Source organism: Lepidochelys kempii, chromosome 4 (genome assembly GCF_965140265.1).
Source record: "Lepidochelys kempii isolate rLepKem1 chromosome 4, rLepKem1.hap2, whole genome shotgun sequence".
Lineage (NCBI taxonomy): Eukaryota > Metazoa > Chordata > Testudines > Cheloniidae > Lepidochelys > Lepidochelys kempii.
Window position 1 is genome coordinate 966,327 of NC_133259.1, and position 18,827 is coordinate 985,153.

The following is an 18,827-nucleotide window of genomic DNA, read 5'->3' on the forward strand; positions in this document are numbered from 1 at the left end:
TTACTGTGTTTAACAGTTAAGGAAGACTATTACTAATTACTGTACAGGGCCTGATCCTGCAAACACCTACATATAGCAGAAACTTTGAGCAGTCCCATTACAGCCAGTTGACTAAAATTCTATGTATGCAAGAGTGTCTGCATGATATGATCCATATGCTTTATCACTGGGAAGTACAGTCATGGGGGAAAAAAAAAGAGTATTATGAGTATGATTCAGCAGTTTTTCACATCACCCCCACAACCTAAACGTTCAGTTGACATACCCTTACTATTCTAGTCAGTATTAGCAGGAACAAATCTGGAAAGACGTTCCCATTACGCAGAGACAACGTACAGATTACTGGAAGCAGCACTACCTTGAACAGAAGTAATTTTCTATCTATATGCATTTTAATTTTGGTTTAGCGGGTTAAAATGCTGGCAACCCAGGGGAAATGCTAGCTCCATGCTAGTCTAAAAGGGACATTACCTTCAATATCAGCAACTGAACTGCTGCTGCAATTTTTTTTAATCATAGCTGAAACGGTCGTCTTTTTTGCTTTCTGCAACAAAAGTCTCAGTACTGCCGTGTTCTACAGTAATTGGAATGAATCCTTTGTTTTCCAGTTCACAACCTGTTGGCCTGAAGTCCTAACACCTTTAGTCTACTGTTTTAAAATCTCTATAATTTTAGACAATTAAGGCATTCTCATAAGAAACAGAAGTTTCAAATGGTAGGCTATCAGTTATTATACATTTTTGGTGCTTCTAAATCACTAAGATTTGGCCTAGCTTAATGGACCCGGGATTTTAATATTAAATACAAAACGTAGTGTGAATAAAAAAACCAGTGGACAGATTCTTGTGTGTTCCAGAGCTCTTGCTCAGCAGGGGATACTGTCAGGGAGCAAGTTCCAGCTCCCTGGTTTTGAGAGCCAACTCTGACACCCAAAAAGTTTCAACTGCTGCTCTAAATTGTGCCACTGACTTAAGGTGGACATTTTACCAATAGAGGATAGCACCCAAATAATTGAAATGGTAGTTATCCCTGCTCTGGCTACATTGAAGGTGGCTTGCAAAGAAAGGGATAGGGGAAAGAGAAGGGGGTTATATCCCTGTTTTGTTCTTCTATGTTTTACAAGGAATTTGAAGTGTTTAAGAAAAAAAGGGAGAGGTGTACTGCTTGTTGTTTAAGTAAGAAATATCAAAAGATGAAGCTTGGTCTTTACTGGATTTGCTAGAGAGCTCCTTGGAGGTCTCAGGCTTGAATTGTGAGCTCTCAGCTCTTAAATGAAGGAGCAGGTATGCTGAATCCTTAATAAGAACCACTTTGCTCCCTGTTTTTCAGACATTTATATTCAACAGTAAAAAAAACAAGGCGTTTTGAACAGTGAATAAAATCACCTTCTTTTTCTGTTATTCTGGTTCACTTACATCAGGTCTTGGATGTTGTAATCCTACTGGTTCTACAGTTATCCATACAGTCTTTCAGGAAAAACAAGAGAGACAAGATTTGAATTTCCTATGTAGAAACTTAGCAGAATATTTCAGAGCCCGCACACTTTCAGGACTTCTGTATAAATCATAAAGAAAAGGGACTATGCCCAATTTTCTTCTTTGCTGGTCATTTTTAGCTCTGTTATACGGCAATCCTGTGGATTTTATTGTGTACATTAACAACAAAAATACATTTAGGTTTTTGTTTACTGACTAAGGGAGAAGAGGAAATACTACGTTTTATACACGCAGCTTTCCCACCTTCCCCACAGTCAGCGAGTCTGAACAGATTTACTTCAGAGCAGCAGCCGTGTTAGTCTGTAATCGCAAAAAGAAAAGGAGGACTTGTGGTACCTTAGAGACTAACCAATTTATTTGAGCATAAGCTTTTGTGAGCTACAGCTCACTTCATCGGATGTATTCAGTGGAAAATACAGTGGGGAGATTTATATACATAGAGAACATGAAAGAATGGGTGTTACCATACACACTGTAACCAGAGTGATCACTTAACGTGAGCTATTACCAGCGGGGGAGTGGGGGGGGACCTTTTGTAGTGATAATCAAGGTGGGCCATTTCCAGCAGTTGACAAGAACGTCTGAGGAACAGTGGGGGGTGAAGGGGGGGAGGGATAAACATGGGGAAATAGTTTTACTTTGTGTAATGACCCCTCCACTCCCAGTCTCTATTCCAGCCTAAGTTAATTGTATCCAGTTTGTAAATTAATTCCAATTCAGCAGTCTCTCCTTGGAGTCTGTTTTTGAAGTTTTTTGGTTGAAGTATTGCCACTTTTAGGTCTGTAATCGAGTGACCAGAGAGATGGAAGTCTTCTCCGACTGGTTTTTGAATGTTATAATTCTTGATGTCTGATTTGTGTCCATTGATTCTTTTACGTAGAGACTGTCCAGTTTGACCAATGTACATGGCAGAGGGGCATTGCTGGCACATGATGGCATATATCACATTGGTAGATGGGAGGGTGAACAAGCCTCTGATCGTGTGGCTGATGTGATTAGGCCCTAAGATGGTGTCCTCTGAACAGATATGTGGACACAGCTGGCAATGGGCTTTGTTGCAAGGATAGGTTCCTGGGTGAGTGGTTCCGTTGTGTGGTGTGTGGTTGCTGGTGAATATTTGCTTCAGGTTGGGGGGCTGTCTGTAAGCAAGGACTGGCCTGTCTCCCAAGATCTGTGAGAGTGATGGGTCGTCCTTCAGGATAGGTTGTGGATCCTTGATGATGTGTTGGAGAGGTTTTAGTTGGGGGCTGAAGGTGATGGCTAGTGGCGTTCTGTTATTTTCTTTGTTGGGCCTGTCCTGTAGTAGGTGACTTCTGGGTACTCTTCTGGCTCTGTCAATCTGTTTCTTCACTTTAGCAGGTGGGTATTGTAGTTGTAAGAATGCTTGATAGATATCTTGTAGGTGTTTGTCTGTGTCTGAGGGGTTGGAGCAAAGGCGGTTGTATCGTAGAGCTTGGCTGTAGACGATGGATCGTGTGGTGTGATCTGGATGAAAGCTGGAGGCATGTAGGTAAGTACAGCGGTCAGTAGATTTAGAAAATGCAAGCAGTGGTGCAAAATTCTGACTCATTTTTCATCATATGTTACAAGTTACATTTATTCAAATCCGAATGGACTGCCTGCAGAGAACAGCAGTAATAACGATAATACTTTGCACTTGTAAAGCGTGTCTTAGAAGCTCCCTCAAAGCATTGTGTGTTTTACCTTCTTTGAATTATGGGATGCACAGTGGGGTTTCTAATCAGAGAAAAGGTCTCAGTTTCATACTTTACATACAGCTGACTACTTTGAAAGATGTTGTGATTCCTGACAAGATGATTATTTGAATTTGGTATACTAAGCAAAAGCTTCTGAGAAGGCAACAAACCTTCTCCTCCGTGGGTTAGAATTTATGCCACAGAGCCTCTTTCCAATCCCAACAGCCTGGGTCTATTTGATGCTGTTCTCTTACAGCCTTCTCTAAAGCCAACTGCATCACTCATGACCGTATATCAGGAATATGTTCCAAATGCAGGCAGTACACCCTTGCTGCCACTTTATCATACTGATTGACAAGAATGAGAGAACAAATCTATAGCAGACATTCCTGAAGTTTTACACTATACGCATTTGTTTTTAACTAGCAGCTTGAAAAGTGAGGCTACAGGAAATACTTTGCAGTAATGTATCCAGCTGTTGCCTCTTGTCCTATACTTAGATAGTAAGCTCTCCAGGGCAGAGAGCACCTTATTGTAATGTGTTTGTATCTGCCTAGCACAGTGGGGCTGGGAACGCTGGACACTATCACAATAAAAATAATGAAATGAGTGCTACTTTGAAAAATTTAAATTCCTGATATCAAATAGAGTATAGTTATTTAATATTTATACTGTGGTGTCCAGAGGCTCCAATCAGGATTAGGGCTCCACTGTGCTAAGTGCTGTATAAAGACTCACCGAAATCTAAGTAATGGAATTAGATTCTCTGTGACTAGACCAGAGTTCATGCGGACATGTTAGTCAGCCACATGGCTTGGGATCCTCAACTATTCAAACTGTACCATTTCCCACTCAGTCATTTTATAGCAGTCATGTGCTCTCTAATTGCATGGTTGACCGTTATCCCTTAAGGACAAATTTCTAAATGTAGCTCCATGAAAGCAAGTTGAGTCTTGCTGCTGAATGTAAATGGACTAACAGTAATAAGTGTAAATTCTGAAATGACAGAGCCACACCAGCTACTGAGCTAAAATAATTTCTGTAAATTGTGTGAAGAATAAAAAAAGGGAACTCTTAATGACTACAAGATTTTAAAACTAAGCAAAGAACACACTTCTCACTCAACTGTTGATCTTAATATTGAGATTAGAACTACAAATTAACTTTTGGTCATTGAACCAAATAGCAAAATATAGGACTAAAACAATCCCTATTACACTGTTTTCTGATTGGTAAATCTGTTTTCAAGTTTACCACATAGACTGCATTTGCCAGGGGTAATTTAAATTTAGTTAAATATAATTTAATTGAAACCATATTATCTTCAGAACACAGCTAGCAATATTTAATTGTGCTGTTGAACGGAATAATTTTAGCCTGGTAAAATTAACAACAATTACTACTAAAAGAACCTCCCATGGAGCTTTGCAACCAGTAATACATACTCCCCAAAATGTCCAGATCTGAAAAACATACTGATTTAATTTTAAAATTGAGATCTCTTGTGAGGAGCTGAAAGAGACTGGGGGCAGATGGGAACTGACTAGGTGAAGAAAGAATACTTTTCATCATTCCTTTATTTGCTGTCTGAAGAACAGACAAAGTGAAAAGTCTACAGATAAAAAATACCCCAAACAACCAAAACCTTCTCTGCCACTGAATAATTTCAGGAGACAGTACAGCCAGGGTTGTGATACATAGCACAGAATATCCCCAGCTTCACCAAGGCTTATCTCCTAGTAGTGTATGAAAGTGCTCCTCTAGGTCAGTAAGTAATTGTGATTGTGAAGCATCACACCATGGAACACAGAAGTAAAAATCCCCGTGTACAGGACTCTGATGAGATCATGCCAGGAACACTGCATTCATATTAGAGCTATAGACTCAATACTAGACAGATGCTGAAGATCTAGAAGAACAGCTGGGAATGATTATACATTTTTTATTTTAAAATCTTACACGTTTGGCTATGTGAAGACTACATTATAGGTTATCGTCTACATACCTTTGTGGTGTAAACACCAAGGAAGCAGAGTAAGCACTGGAGTGTCTCCAGAGTTTAGGAAAGTACTAAAGCACTAGTGTTGAACAGCCTAGTGTGAGATGATAAACATTCAAGTTCGTTCTTGATATTTTGGGATCAAATTAATGTAAAGAATGTAAGATACTATTAAAAATATTTTACCACATCCGCTTTTCCAAACCAAAAATGGCTATTTATGAGGTGTATAATTTAATTCCTTAATAATCCAGGGAAGTAGATCACATTGTTCCACTGCAGAACTAATGCAGCCTTGCAAAGGGAAAAAAGCAGTGAAGAGATCATTCTTCTTATAGCTAGCTTCAGTGTGCTTCAAAATTGAGCAGTTACCATTCTTGAGAATTTACAGACTGTAGTGAATTTTGTCTGTAAGAAGTAGGTTTCTATTGCAAGGTGCTAATGTAGTTTTATAATTAATGCTATGCTTAGGGGTTATCTGATCAGTCTTTTCTATTTTCTTCTTATTCACTGACATTATGTTTTTTCAAGAGTTACGATACCATGAGGATTCTTAACCAGTGGCACAATCAAGAGGTGGAGGGGGCTGCGAATGCCCCCTGCCCGAAGCATTTTGTACTTGCTCAAAGGTCCATAGGCTATGCAGCCAGGGAAGGCCATGGCCCAACTACTGGGGTCTGGAGCATCACTCAGGCTGCAAGGTCAAAATGCCACTGAAATCTGACTTGGTCTGCCTTCTGCACAGCAAAATGGTGTTGAGACCTGGTGCATGGAGAGTCTGTTCCTCCATGGTGTAGCACAGGGGAGTTTGCCAAGACCTCAACTCCTGGTGGCCCTGGCTCCTGCACTGTGTGGATATGAGAGAGGAAGGATCCCCAGACCAAGGGAGACCCAGGGTCCTAGGGAAGAGGAGGCAGACAACACTGGATTTTGCCTCTCCCCCCAAGTAGTATCTGAATTGGCACCACTGAGCTAGACATTTTGTTTGGTATCCCCCCCTCATCTCGCTGCTCATCAAAGGAATACAATATAACTTAGTTTTAGAAATGGTTTATATGTACATTGCATTGTATGTCTGAATATGTATCTTTGTGCATTATCTCTCTGTGTTTCTCTTTGTATAGGGTTAAACTGATTGCTCCAAGTCCCTACTGATCATCAAAAAACCAGTTATTCTTAGCTACTAATCATTTTCTACGACTGGCAACAACCCTAATGATCGTGATCTCTATCATCTGATGTTCAAGTAGAGTGCCCTCCAATCAGAATGGAAGATTTTTAGGTCAATTCCTTCTCCCTTCTAAATTCTTCCAGCAGACTTCCAAGGCTGAGACACACAGGCATTATTGTACTGCTTATCTTCTTATTTTCTCTAGCACCCACCATCATAACATCCAAATGAATTTACCTTACCCAGGTAAATTAGGTTTGCAAGATGAGTTCCCAAGTGGACTTTGAGCCTTCTGCTTTTCTCTTTTCCCAGGTAAAGAAGATTCTTCTTGGGATTCTTCAATGGGCAGTGATCAATGTCTCCATGTCTAGTTGGCAGCCGGTATCAAGCGGAGTGCCCCAAGGGTTGGTCCTGGGGCCGGTTTTGTTCAATATCTTCATTAACGATCTGGAGGATGGAGTGGATTGCACCCTCAGCAAGTGTTCAGATGACACTAAACTGGGAGGAGTTGTAGATATGCTGGAGGGTAGGGATAGGATACAGAAAGACCTAGACAAATTAGAGGATTGGGCCAAAACAAATCTGATGAGGTTCAACAAGGACAAGTGCAGAGTCTTGCACTTAGGAAGGAAGAATCCCATTCACTTCTACAGACTAAGGACCAAGTGGCTAGGCAGCAGTTGTGCAGAAAAGGACCTAGGGTTACAGTGGACGAGAAGTTGGATATGAGTCAACAGTGTGCCCTTGTTGCCAAGAAGGCTAACAGCATTTTGGGCTGTATAAGTAGGGGCATTGCCAGCAAATCGAGGGACGTGATCGTTCCCCTCTATTTGACATTGGTGAGGACTCATCTGGAGTACTGTGTCCAGTTTTGGGCCCCACACTACAAGAAAGATGTGGAAAAATTGGAAAGCGTCCAGCGGAGGGCAACAAAAATGATTAGGGGACTGGAATTCTTGACTTATGAGGAGAGGCTGAGGGAACTGGGATTATTTAGCGTGCGGAAGAGAAGAATGAGGGGGGATTTGATAGCTGCTTTCAACTACCTGAAAGGGGGTTCCAAAGGGGATGGATCTAGACTGTTCTCAGTGGTAGCAGATGACAGAACAAGGAGTAATGGTTTCAAGTTGCAGTGGGGAAGGTTTAGGTTGGATATTAGGAAAAAAATTTTCACTAGGAGGGTGGTGAAGCACTGGAATGCGTTCCCTAGGGAGGTGGTGGAATCTCCTTCCTTTGAGGTTTTTAAGGTCAGGCTTGACAAAGCCCTGGCTGGGATGATTTAGTTGGGGATTGGTCCTGCTTTGAGCAGGCGGTTGGACTAGATGACCTCCTGAGGTCCCTTCCAACCCTGATATTCTATGATTCTGTGATCTGATCGCTGTATGGGGAGAAGAATCCATGCAGGCAGAACTCCGTTCCAAAAGAAGAAATGCAAATATATTTGCCAAAATCTCCATGGGCATGATGGACATAGAACCATAGAATATCAGGGTTGGAAGGAGGTCATCTCAGGAGGTCATCTAGTCCAACCCCCTGCTCAAAGCAGGACCAATCCCAAACTAAATCATCCCATGCCATGCCCCATCTTATCCTGAATCATTCTGGTTCTGATGATAGTCCCTTGACTCAGTCCCATCATCTGACAGGGGCTTTCTGGAGGTGTGCCCACACTGGTGTTACCAAGCCACGGAAATACTGCTTTTTCCATCTCTTGGCTGAAATCAATGTGGATAGTAGGTCTAACTAGCATTACCCAGACCCAGGGGGGAGTCCGGTCACCTAACTGGACTAGGCTGAAATGAATAGGAGGGAGATACTCAGTGGTAATCAGGCTGCCTTTTAAGAAAGGTCAGTGAAGTCCATGGCAGGAGAACTGTCCTCCACACATGTTCTGAAGGCTGGTCATGTCTGCTGATACAGCCAAATCCAGATGGCAGTGCTTGATTAACATACTGAGCACTAAATGGCAGCTCCGCACAAATCATCTGCTGTAAGTTCTCTCCTCTCAGCCAAGAGATGGGAACTACTCTAGAGAAGCATTGCCAGAGTTTTACTGTGTGAGGGCAATCACCATGAGGAAGCAAACAGCTAAAGGAACATGTCCTTGACAAATCTGTTGCCCTTTTCAAGGATGCTCAAATGCGACAAAGTAAAAGAGACTTTGTGAACTCTAGAGAAAAGGCTAGATAAGCTTTGACATGGCCTTCTAACATTCAAAGAGCATTACTGCATCTCCTTCTGGGCTCTAGGGTGAGAACAGACATTTTCCTGTCCCCCCACCTCCAAAAAACATGAACTGTAATAAATTAGAAGAATACAGGACCATGTCTTCCTGTGTTTGTACTCAGCACATTGCATAACAGGGCTCTGCTTTTGATGGGGCTCTCCGGGCATTACCTTAAGTATAAATATTAAGCAGTAATAATAACCTATTATCAAAATTGTTTAACTCTGAAGCAGGAGAGGAAACATGACACAACAGGGATTAAGGAAGCCTCTTCGGCTCAGTCTAGCCTAGGAAAATGACACACATTTAACAAATGGGTCAGATAAAATGTGTTTATTTAACAGGTTTGAAACACCACTTAGCACCTAACATAGACAAAGAGACAACAGTTTTTAAAAACCGTGATAGCAAGTCATGGTCAACCTTAGTTTAGCAAGTGTACTAGCTAACACAGAACATTTCTTTATTATTATTTGTATTAACCTAGAGCGGAGGAATCATAGCCATGGACTAGTCTTTCCGTAGTCTAGCTGTGGCCATAAATCCCTACTCCTAAGAAATATTTTTTCTGTACATTAGTCGAACACAGACTTCACCTCCTGTCCTAAAAAGAACCCACAGAGTTAAGAAAAAGAGAAACCCTAGCAGCTCTAAAAACAACAACAAAGAAATATTTTACTGTCAGAAAGCTAGTCAAAGCAGAGTAAAGATAATGTGACTTGTATTTAGATAGTGACACTGCAAATATATTGGGCATGTCAAATATTTAAATATACACATACATACCCAACATACCCAAATATTTAAACATACCCTTGGGGCACAGTAAAATATACTGCCTATTGGGTATTTGTTCACAAATCTTTCACTACATGTGCAATTTTTTTGAAGATAATTTTTATTCTGACAACAGTTAAAACAATGAAACTTCCCTATTGTAACTGTAAATGGAGTACTAATACTATAATATCATTCTTCTAAACAATATTCATTTTAGAATATTCATCTTAACACACAGATCTCAATATAATCCGTGCACTATGTACACTGCAAACAGACGGATTGGCTTACGTGGTATTAATTTAAAAGGTTTAATTTTTACTTGTACAATCAGAAGGAAAAATGCACAACATTGAAAAGGTTCAGTGTTCCCCCTCTCGTGATTTTGTCACAAAACTTGCAATGTTTGTTTTTTTTTCTTGAAGTCCCACCTCCTAAACAGCTGATTTAAATAAAGGCTGAAGTTTTCATGTTAAAAAAGCTTCTAGCCTTCACAATTGCAGAGAAAAGTGTGACAATGTGGACTGAGAGTTCCCTGAAGGCTCAGAAGGCAAATAAAAAATAAAAAAGAGGTTACTTACTTTGTACAGTAACTGGAGTTCTTTGAGATGTGCATCTCTAGCGGTGTTTCACATCCGGATGCACACATGCCTGTGCATTCCTGATCATAGATTTAGTCAGCAATGTCTGCAGGACTGCACCTGTGCCCCAGGCACTCTTGTGCTCCAGTACAAGTGTTTATAGGGACAGGGTAGACCCACTACCACTTGAGTTCCTTCTCTGTCACAAAAGCAAAAGACTGAGGCAGAGGGGAAGGAGGACAGGAAGCAGAGCAACCACAGGGACACACATCTGGAAGAACTCCAGTTACTACACAAGATAAAGAACCTCTCCTTCTTCTTCAAGCAGCGTCCCTACAGGGCTCCATGTCAGGAGATTACTGAGCAGTACCTCATTTATGAAGGAGAGTGCCGAGGAGCCAGATTCAGTACAGATTGTAAAACAGTATCACCGAAAGCAGTGTCAGCTCTGGAAGCAAGTACGAGAGTGTAGTGCTAGGAAAACATATGCACTGAAGACCATATGTCTGAGATTGGTATGTATGGCAGCAGGGCTACAGAGGTAAATTGTTAATTCCATCAGGGCCCAATCACCTTTGGAGTGGGGTAAACCTCTGAGGCTTCATAGATGCATCCTGCAACCCATTTGGACAGTCTTCCGGTGGAAGACAGATGTCCTTTCATTCTTTCTGCAATCAAGATGAAAAGCCTTGGTGAAGCCTTTGAAGGGTCTAGTCCTATCCAGATAAAAAGCGAGCGCTCATCTTACATCCAGTGCATGGAGACTCATTTCTTCTCTCAAAGAGTGGTACTTGGGGAAAAAACACCGATAAACTGATTTCCTGATTAATGTGGAATTCTGAAGAAACCTTATGTAGGATGCAAGGGGGTGGACAGTGTATGACGGATTAGCCATCAAAGTTACAAGGTCCCCTACCCTCCTGACCAAGGTGATGGTTATAAGAAAAGAGGTCTTAAGGGCCAAATGAAGTAGAGAACAGGTTCAAACTGGGTTCTCCTCAGTGAACTGAGGATAAAGTTGAGGTCCCACAGTGGAGATGGTTCCCTGACAGGAGGAAAGAGGTTGAACAGGCCTTTGATAAACCTCACAGTGGTTGGGTGGGTGAAGACTGAAAATCCCTCGATAGTGGTGTGAAAGGCTGCGAGGGCAGCAAGGGGAATTTTAATTGAACTCAGCAATAATTCTTTAGTTTTTACTTTACAGGTAATCAGAGAGTGTGTGTCAGATGAGACTTGAAAGAAGGTATAGATCGATGACTGTACCAAGTCTGGAAGCATTTCCACTTCTGCATGTAAGTTTTCCTTGTGGGTTTTCTGCTGTGAAGCAATACTGTTTGAACTTCTGGGGAACAGTCCTGACCTATACCAGAAAGCCATTTAGTAGCCATGCCTTGAGGTGAAGCACCAAGAAGTTTGGGTGGATGATGGAGCTCGACTCCTGAATGAGGGGATTCTCTGTCAGAGGCAGGGGAAGAGGTGGTCCCAGAGACCAACTCTCAGTCATGACAGTGCTATGAGGATGGCTTCTAACTTTTCTTGCCAAAAATTTGTTCAAGACCTTGAGCAGTAACGGAATTAGGGGACAAGCATATAGCAATACATGAAGCCGAGGAATGATATGGACATCTGCCATTGAGTTGTGACCGTGCCCCTCTCCTCAAGCAGAATCACCCGCACTTAGCATTGGATGGTGTCACTAAGAGCTCTATCTGTGCAAGACCCCAGGTAAGAGGTAATTTGGGATAACTTGCTCAGCTCCCACTCATAGTTGATGCTGAAATGCACGCTAAGGAAGTCCACACTGTTCTGTAGTCCTGGTAGATAAGACACTGAGATCTGTATGCAGTGTAATATGCACCAGTCCCGTAGTTTTATAGATTTGGTGCACAAGGACTGGGACGTTCCTCGTTCTCAACGACTGACATACTACATTGCTACTCTGTTGTCTACAATTATTCTGATCAAGTGGCCCTTTATATGGGGTAAGAAGTGCTGGCAAGTGTAGCAAACTGCTCTGAGCTCCATATCAATGTATTAGAAGATCGCTTCCTGAGGAGCTATGAGATTTTGGAAGCGTGCACCCCAGCCAATCAGGGAGGTGTTTATAGTGATAATGCTTGTGGGAGGAGGCTGCAAGAATGGAACTCCCATACACACCTTACACCAATGTAGAGAACCAAGGACTCTCTGAGGTATGATTCCCACTTGGACAGACTGTTTGTTGGTGGTGTATGTATACTGTTCCCAGCTAGGCCTGAAGACACAGTGTATTCTTGCTAAGGGTGTCACAAGCATGCAGGTTGCCACATGGCCCAGAAGTTGCAGGCAGGCCCTGGCTGTGGTTTGCAGGCTATTGTATTGTTGAGATGAGGCTGGATTTAGTGGCAAATCTGTCCTGGGCCAAGTATGCTCTGGCATTAGAGGAGTCCAGAGTGCTGTGATGAAGTCTATTTGTTGGGTGGATGAAAGAATAAATCTTTTCATATTGAGGCAGAGGTCCAATGAGTGGAACAGAGATGGGGCATCCTGGTTGCTGTCTGTACCTCAAGAAATAAGTGGCCTTTTGGGAGCCAATTGTAAGGAAAAACAATTATTCCCATTGGGCAAAGATGGGCTGTGGTGGCTAAGGGGACTTTTGTAAACAACTGTGGGGCAATGGAGAGGCCAAAAGGTAGGATGTGATACTGGCAGTGGTCTCTGCCCACATAAAACATAGGAAGCATCTGTGCAAGCAATGCATGGAGATTTGAAAATAAGCATGGTGGACGTTGAGGGAGACAAACCAATCTCTTGGGTCCAGAGAGGGAATTATGGCTGTTAGGGTTACCATTCTGAACCAGAGGGAATAAACAAAGGTGCTCAATGTCCTGAGGTCCAGAATTGATCTCTACTTCTCCTCCATTTTTCTTCTGAACCAGGAAGTACTGGGAATAGAATATTTATTTGATAAAGTCCACTGGAACAGGTTCAATCGCCCCTAATGTTAGGAAGGATTATACCTCCTGCCTCACAAGACACACATGAGAGGGGTCCCTGAAGAGAGTGCGCGGGGGGGTGGGGGAGGCGGGAGTGCGGGAGATGGAAAGAAGCTGAACTGGATGCAGTAACCTGTAGAAATCATCTCCAGTATCCACCCGTCAAGATGATGAGCTCCCAAGAAGGTAGAAAATAGGAGATGATCCCCATAAGGATATGGGGGGATAGGTGCAGCATAAGATCCAGAGAGGGAGAAAGTTCATGACCCTTGACAAGGGTCAAAATGGTCGCTTTGAGGATGTCACTGACTAGGCAGTTGCTGTAGAGGACAGTCCTTTCTTAGTGAATGTGGGCTTCTTCTTGGGAGGTGTGGCCATTCTCATGGATTGGTAGTGGACAGGGTGAGATCCACTGAGCTGTCTGTGGTCTATGGTCCTTTTTACTTTGCTGCAGGGGTTTAGATGAACAGAGATCATAGTGTCAACCAGGAGTCTCTAAAAGAATGAAGGGACCCATCCGTAGTGTCATTAAAAAAAATTGTGTTCCTCAAAGAGAAGGTCTCAACAGTGTTTGTACCTCCTGGGGCAGACCAAAGAACTGCAGCCAAGATGGCTAGTGCATGACTAGTGCTGTAGCCACGGTGCATGCAACTGCGTCAGCAGCATCGAGCAAGTCTTGGGGAAATGCTTTGACAATTGTTTGCCCTGCTACTATGAGGGCGAGAAATTGTTCTTTCTGATCCTGTGGCAGGTGTTCAAGATGAAAACTTGGAAACCTTTGTAAAATCATATGTTGCCATCAGTAATGGTAATTGGCTACCCTGAACTCCAACGAGGCCAAGGAGTAGCTTTTGCTAGAAGGTCTACCCTTTTAGCGCTTTGTTGGTTGGCATCAAACAGATCCAGATTTTGTCTGTTGTATTTGTTAACTCTCTACAAGTAGGGAGTTGGGTGAGAAGAAAATATCCTGAGCCTTTGGGTGGGATGCAGTGTTTTTGTCAGCCCATTTACACGTAGGTAGTATAGTAGCTGGAATTTGCCACACGGAACATAATCACAGAGAATCATTGATGGGCAAGGCAATTTTGCTCTGAGGCAATGTATGAAGGATGTCCAACAGGGAATGCTGTATCTCCTGCAACAGACTATGCAGGGTCTCTGCTACACATTTCGTAAGGCCTTGAAATTGTCAGCATAAGACAGGGGGAACGGTGAGAGGGACAGAGCCTAACCGCTTCATCGAGTGAGGAGGAGGATCTCTGAGAGGGTGATATTTCTTCCTCCTCAGCTAATTCTTGCTTATTTATAAGATTCGCTGTATAGCAGGACCCAAGGATGATGGTTGTTGCTCCTGATGTGCCCCCTTACAACACAGGACCCTGCAGAACTGGTCACCATAAACGGTCCACGGATTCCAACAAGCCCACCATGATGGAGCATAAATGAAGGGGAAAGGACTTCCATGGTTGTCCATGCCAGGTTTGCCAGGTGTATCTCCTGAAAGGAGTTTCCTCTTCATAGTGTACTTCAAGGGAGGGAGGTTGAAAGATGGAGGAATCTTGTAAAAACACCTCAAAATCAGATGAGGTGTCATCTCCCGTGTCAACTGGAGACAGAAATGGCTTCGGGTACCAGTGGTCGAGTCAGTCTTAGGACCTGAAAAGAGCCCTGTAATTGCATGAGTACCAGAAGTCATTATTGTTGGTGTGATGGCACTGGAGCATGTTGTGTCAGTACCAGCTAGAAAGGTCTCTCCGTACCCGCAAAGACTTCTTGAGGGGTTTCTGACAGTGTCAGTACTGGAGGGCAAGTTTTGAAGATGGTAGCAGAGGGTAAGTAGGCTCTAGGAGGTGACATGGTAGGAGTGTAGAATGTCTCTTGGTATCCCTCAGTAATGGTGATTTAGGTTCTTCCGGGATTCCAGGTCCTCATGGGATAGGAGTCTCAAACTGGTACCAAGGTGCCAGACAGGGAACCTCAGAAGACAGTATGTCAGGTGGTACAGGAGACAGTACCCAAGTCTCTGATTGGTGCATCCTTCATGTCTGGCTATTGAAGGTGGTATATCAATAAGGATTTTGACTTGGCCTGGAGTCCCTGAGTTTCCGAGGCACAGAATCTGGTGCTCATGTAAGTGCCGCTCTAGGTGGCTTCTCAGCGTGCAGCATGGTCTTAAACAGTGCTTTGATCTCAGTACCGGAAGATATCGGGGCCTCAGTAGTACCTGTAACAGACGCGAGGTCTCCCGAGAGTCAGACCAAAGGGGGGGAAGGGGACTTCCTCTTTCTTTCTTCTTTGAGGGTCTAGATCAGTGGTTCTCAACCTATTTACCATTGTGGCCACATATGCAGATCTCTGTGTTATGTAGGCTGCATCCACACAATATATAAGAACGGCCATACTGGGTCAGACCAAAGGTCCATCCAGCCCAGTATCCTGTCTGCTGACAGTGGTCAATGCCAAGTGCCCCAAAGGGAGTGAACCTAACATGTAATGATCAAGTAATCTCTCTCCTGCCATCCATCTCCACCCTCTGACAGACAGAGGCTAGGGACACCATTCCTTACCCATCCTGGCTAATAGCCATTAATGGACTTAACCTCCATGAATTTATCTAGTTCTCTTTTAAATCCTGTTATACTCCTAGCCTTCACAACCTCCTCAGACAAGGAGTTCCACAGGTTGACTGTGCGCTGAGTGAAGAAGAACTTCCTTTTATTTGTTTTAAACCTGCTGCCCATTAATTTCATTTGGTGGCCCCTCGTTCTTATATTATGGGAATAAATAATTAACATTTCCTTATTCATCTTCTCCACACTGCTCATGATTTGATATACCTATCATATCCCCACCTTAGTCTCCTCTTTTCCAAGCTGAAAAGTCCTAGCCTCTTTAATCTCTCCTCATATGGGACCCATTCCAAACCCTAATCATTTTAGTTGCCCTTTTCTGAACCTTTTCTAATGCCAGTATTTCTTTTTTGAGATGAGGAGACCACATCTGCACGCAGCATTCAAGATGTGGGCATACCATGGATTTATATAAGGGCAATAAGACATTCTTCATCTTATTCTCTATCCCTTTTTTAATGATTCCTAACATCCTGTTTGCTTTTTTGACTGCCGCTGTACACTGCGTGGACCTCTTCACAGAACTATCCACGATGATTCCACGAGCTCTTTCCTGATTAGCCGTAGCTAAATTAGCCCCCAACATACTGTATGTATAGTTGGGGTTGTTTTTTCCAGTGTGCATTACTTTACATTTATCCACATTCAATTTCATTTGCCATTTTGTTGTCCAATCACTTAGTTTTGTGAGAGCTTTTTGAAGTTCTTCACACTCTGCTTTGGTCTTAAGTATCTTGAGCAGTTCAGTATCATCTGCAAACTTTGCAACCTCACTGTTTACCCCTTTCTCCAGATCGTTTATGAATAAGTTGAATAGGACTGGTCCTAGGACTGACCCTTTGGGAACACCACTAGTTACCCCTCTCCATTCTGGAAATTTACCATTTATTCCTACCCTTTGTTCCCTGTCTTTTAACCAGTTCTCAATCCATGAAAGGATCTTCCTTCTTATCCCATGACAACTTAATTTACGTAAGAGCCTTTGGTGAGGGACCTTGTGAAAGGCTTTCTGAAAATCTAAGTACACTATGTCCACTGGATCTCCCTCGTCCACATATTTGTTGACCCCTTCAAAGAACTCTAATAGATTAGTAAGACAGGATTTCCCTTTACAGAATCCATGTTGACTTTTGCCCAACAATTTATGTTCTTCTATGTGTCTGACAATTTTATTCTCGTTATATATATTATTATATTATAATTATATTCTTATTCTATATATTATCTGTACAGCCCAGAGGACGTCACATGGGCCGCAGGTGTGTGCTGATTGGGCTGCAAGCGGCCTGCAAGTTACAGGTTGAGAATCACTGGTCTAGATGGTTTTGAAGGTCACCCAGGGTCTTTGCTCACTGTCTCAGTAGAGATGGTCACCAGAACTCTCTGGAGGGCCAATGTACAGGGGGAATGAGGGGGGTGTCATCACTCAGATCCCATTAGTCTCGGTGAGTGCTCCACTAACAAGAGTTTTAGCCTGTCTTCCCTAAAATCCTTAGATCTGCTTTTGAAACCCGAGCAGACCTTACATATGGAGGAGATGTAAGACTCTCCCAGGCAGCAGAGGCAGTCTGAAGGTCTGCTGCTGTGAGGGAAAAACCTGTGAGGGTCTGGCAGGATTTGAAGTGTGTGGTCTCAGGCATAACCCTTACTTGAAGCCGCAGGTCCAGGCCTGAAAAAAACAAAGGCCCAAATTGTGCAAAAGGAGGGAAGGGGAAACCTCCTCGTAAAAGAGCACAATCTGTGCTAACAAAATAAAAAAAAACAATACTGAGAAAAAGAAAAAAATTAAGCAAGAAGGGTAGCAAACTGCATAGCTATCTAACAGAAATTGTGATACTCCATCTCAAGCAGCAGGCAACTCAGAAGCAACTGGAATGGTAAGTGGTCCACTTCCTCCCTCTATACTCTTGTACCAGAGCACAGGAGTGTCTGGGACACAGGTGCAGACACTGCTGACAAGTCTTCTATCAGGAGTACACAAATGAATGCTCATCCTGAGGTGAAGCACCCATAGGGACACTACTCGAAGAAGAACCCAACATTTATTATTTTTTTACATTTCCTGAATTTTAAGTCAATCTCATGATTGTGGAATGCACAGGGTTGGCAACCTCGAGTATTCTAGGTCAGGAGCTGGCAAAGCAACTTACCAACTCAGCTAGGAAGCTTTCCCCAGGGAGCTAGGGAATAACTCATCTATTTCTTATACAGTTCACTTTCTTCTTACCTGACCTGCGCATACTACAGCCCAAGCAGTCAGGCAGTGAAGGTGGGAGGAGTGGATGGGAAGAAGAGAGAGATGTAATCTCCCACCATCCCTCACAAGGTTACTCCAGAGCATCACAGCTGCTCTGTGGATGTTGCTAGAGCTTCAGAACTGGAGTAATTTCCATGCCATTGCCCCCCAGTACAAGCACATACTACACTGGGTGGGTTGTTCTCATATCCAGATTGCTGCTACACAGTGGCATATATGGGACCGACCCGAGAGCCGGACTTCTTACTATGCATTTGCACTATAGAATCCATAAATCCTGCTCGACCGCATGTGGCAAAGCATTCCTGTGTCACTATGACAGGGGAGTATGGGTCAGGAAGAAGCAGCCTGACTCAAATACAGACAGGACAATTGCTGGATTTGAGGAAATAGGGGCACTGCGGCAGAGGGAGTAGATTAGGACAAGAAGCCTGGTGGTGGGAGAATGGGAGCTGGTAGATGTATGGGGGGGGGGGGGGGGGCAGACACTAGGTTGGCAGTAAAAGAGTGGATTAGACTGAAATTGGACGAGGATGGCCCTTGTGCGTGTGCACTATACATACTAATTCTTTTAGATGGTAGGTGTGCTCGGAGAACTAATCAGGGCTGTGTAGTAAAGGGGACTGGTCTCATTTGTTGCAGAGGCTGGAAGGTATGTAGTGAATGAGGCAGGGGGTTGCAAGAAGAGAAAGGATGGCCTCATGGTTAAAGCTATTAAATGCTGCCCTAGGGAACTGGGTTACATCCCTGACTCTGCCACAGAGTTCTTGTGTGATGCTGGGAAAATACATTAAACCAGGCTTTTCACAGGTGGTCCCTGATTGTGTTCCCCATTTTCTGGGTGCCTGACTTGAGACCCTGGGGTCTGATTTGCAGAAATGCTGAGCATGCACAGCTGCAACTGAAGTCAATAAGAGCTGTGCTTGGCATATATAAAGTGTGCATGGCATTTTACAGACTAGATGATTTCCCTGCTCCAGAAGGCACAACAGCTAAATTAGATGCATATCATAA

The 18,827-nt window shown here is 43.2% G+C and overlaps 1 protein-coding gene across 2 annotated transcripts in view; it reads right to left on the bottom strand.

Moving 5' to 3' along the window:
- TNKS (tankyrase) overlaps window positions 1-18,827 on the bottom strand; it is a 288,162-nt gene that overhangs the window by 115,851 nt on the left and 153,484 nt on the right. The gene's annotated exons all lie outside the window — the stretch shown is intronic.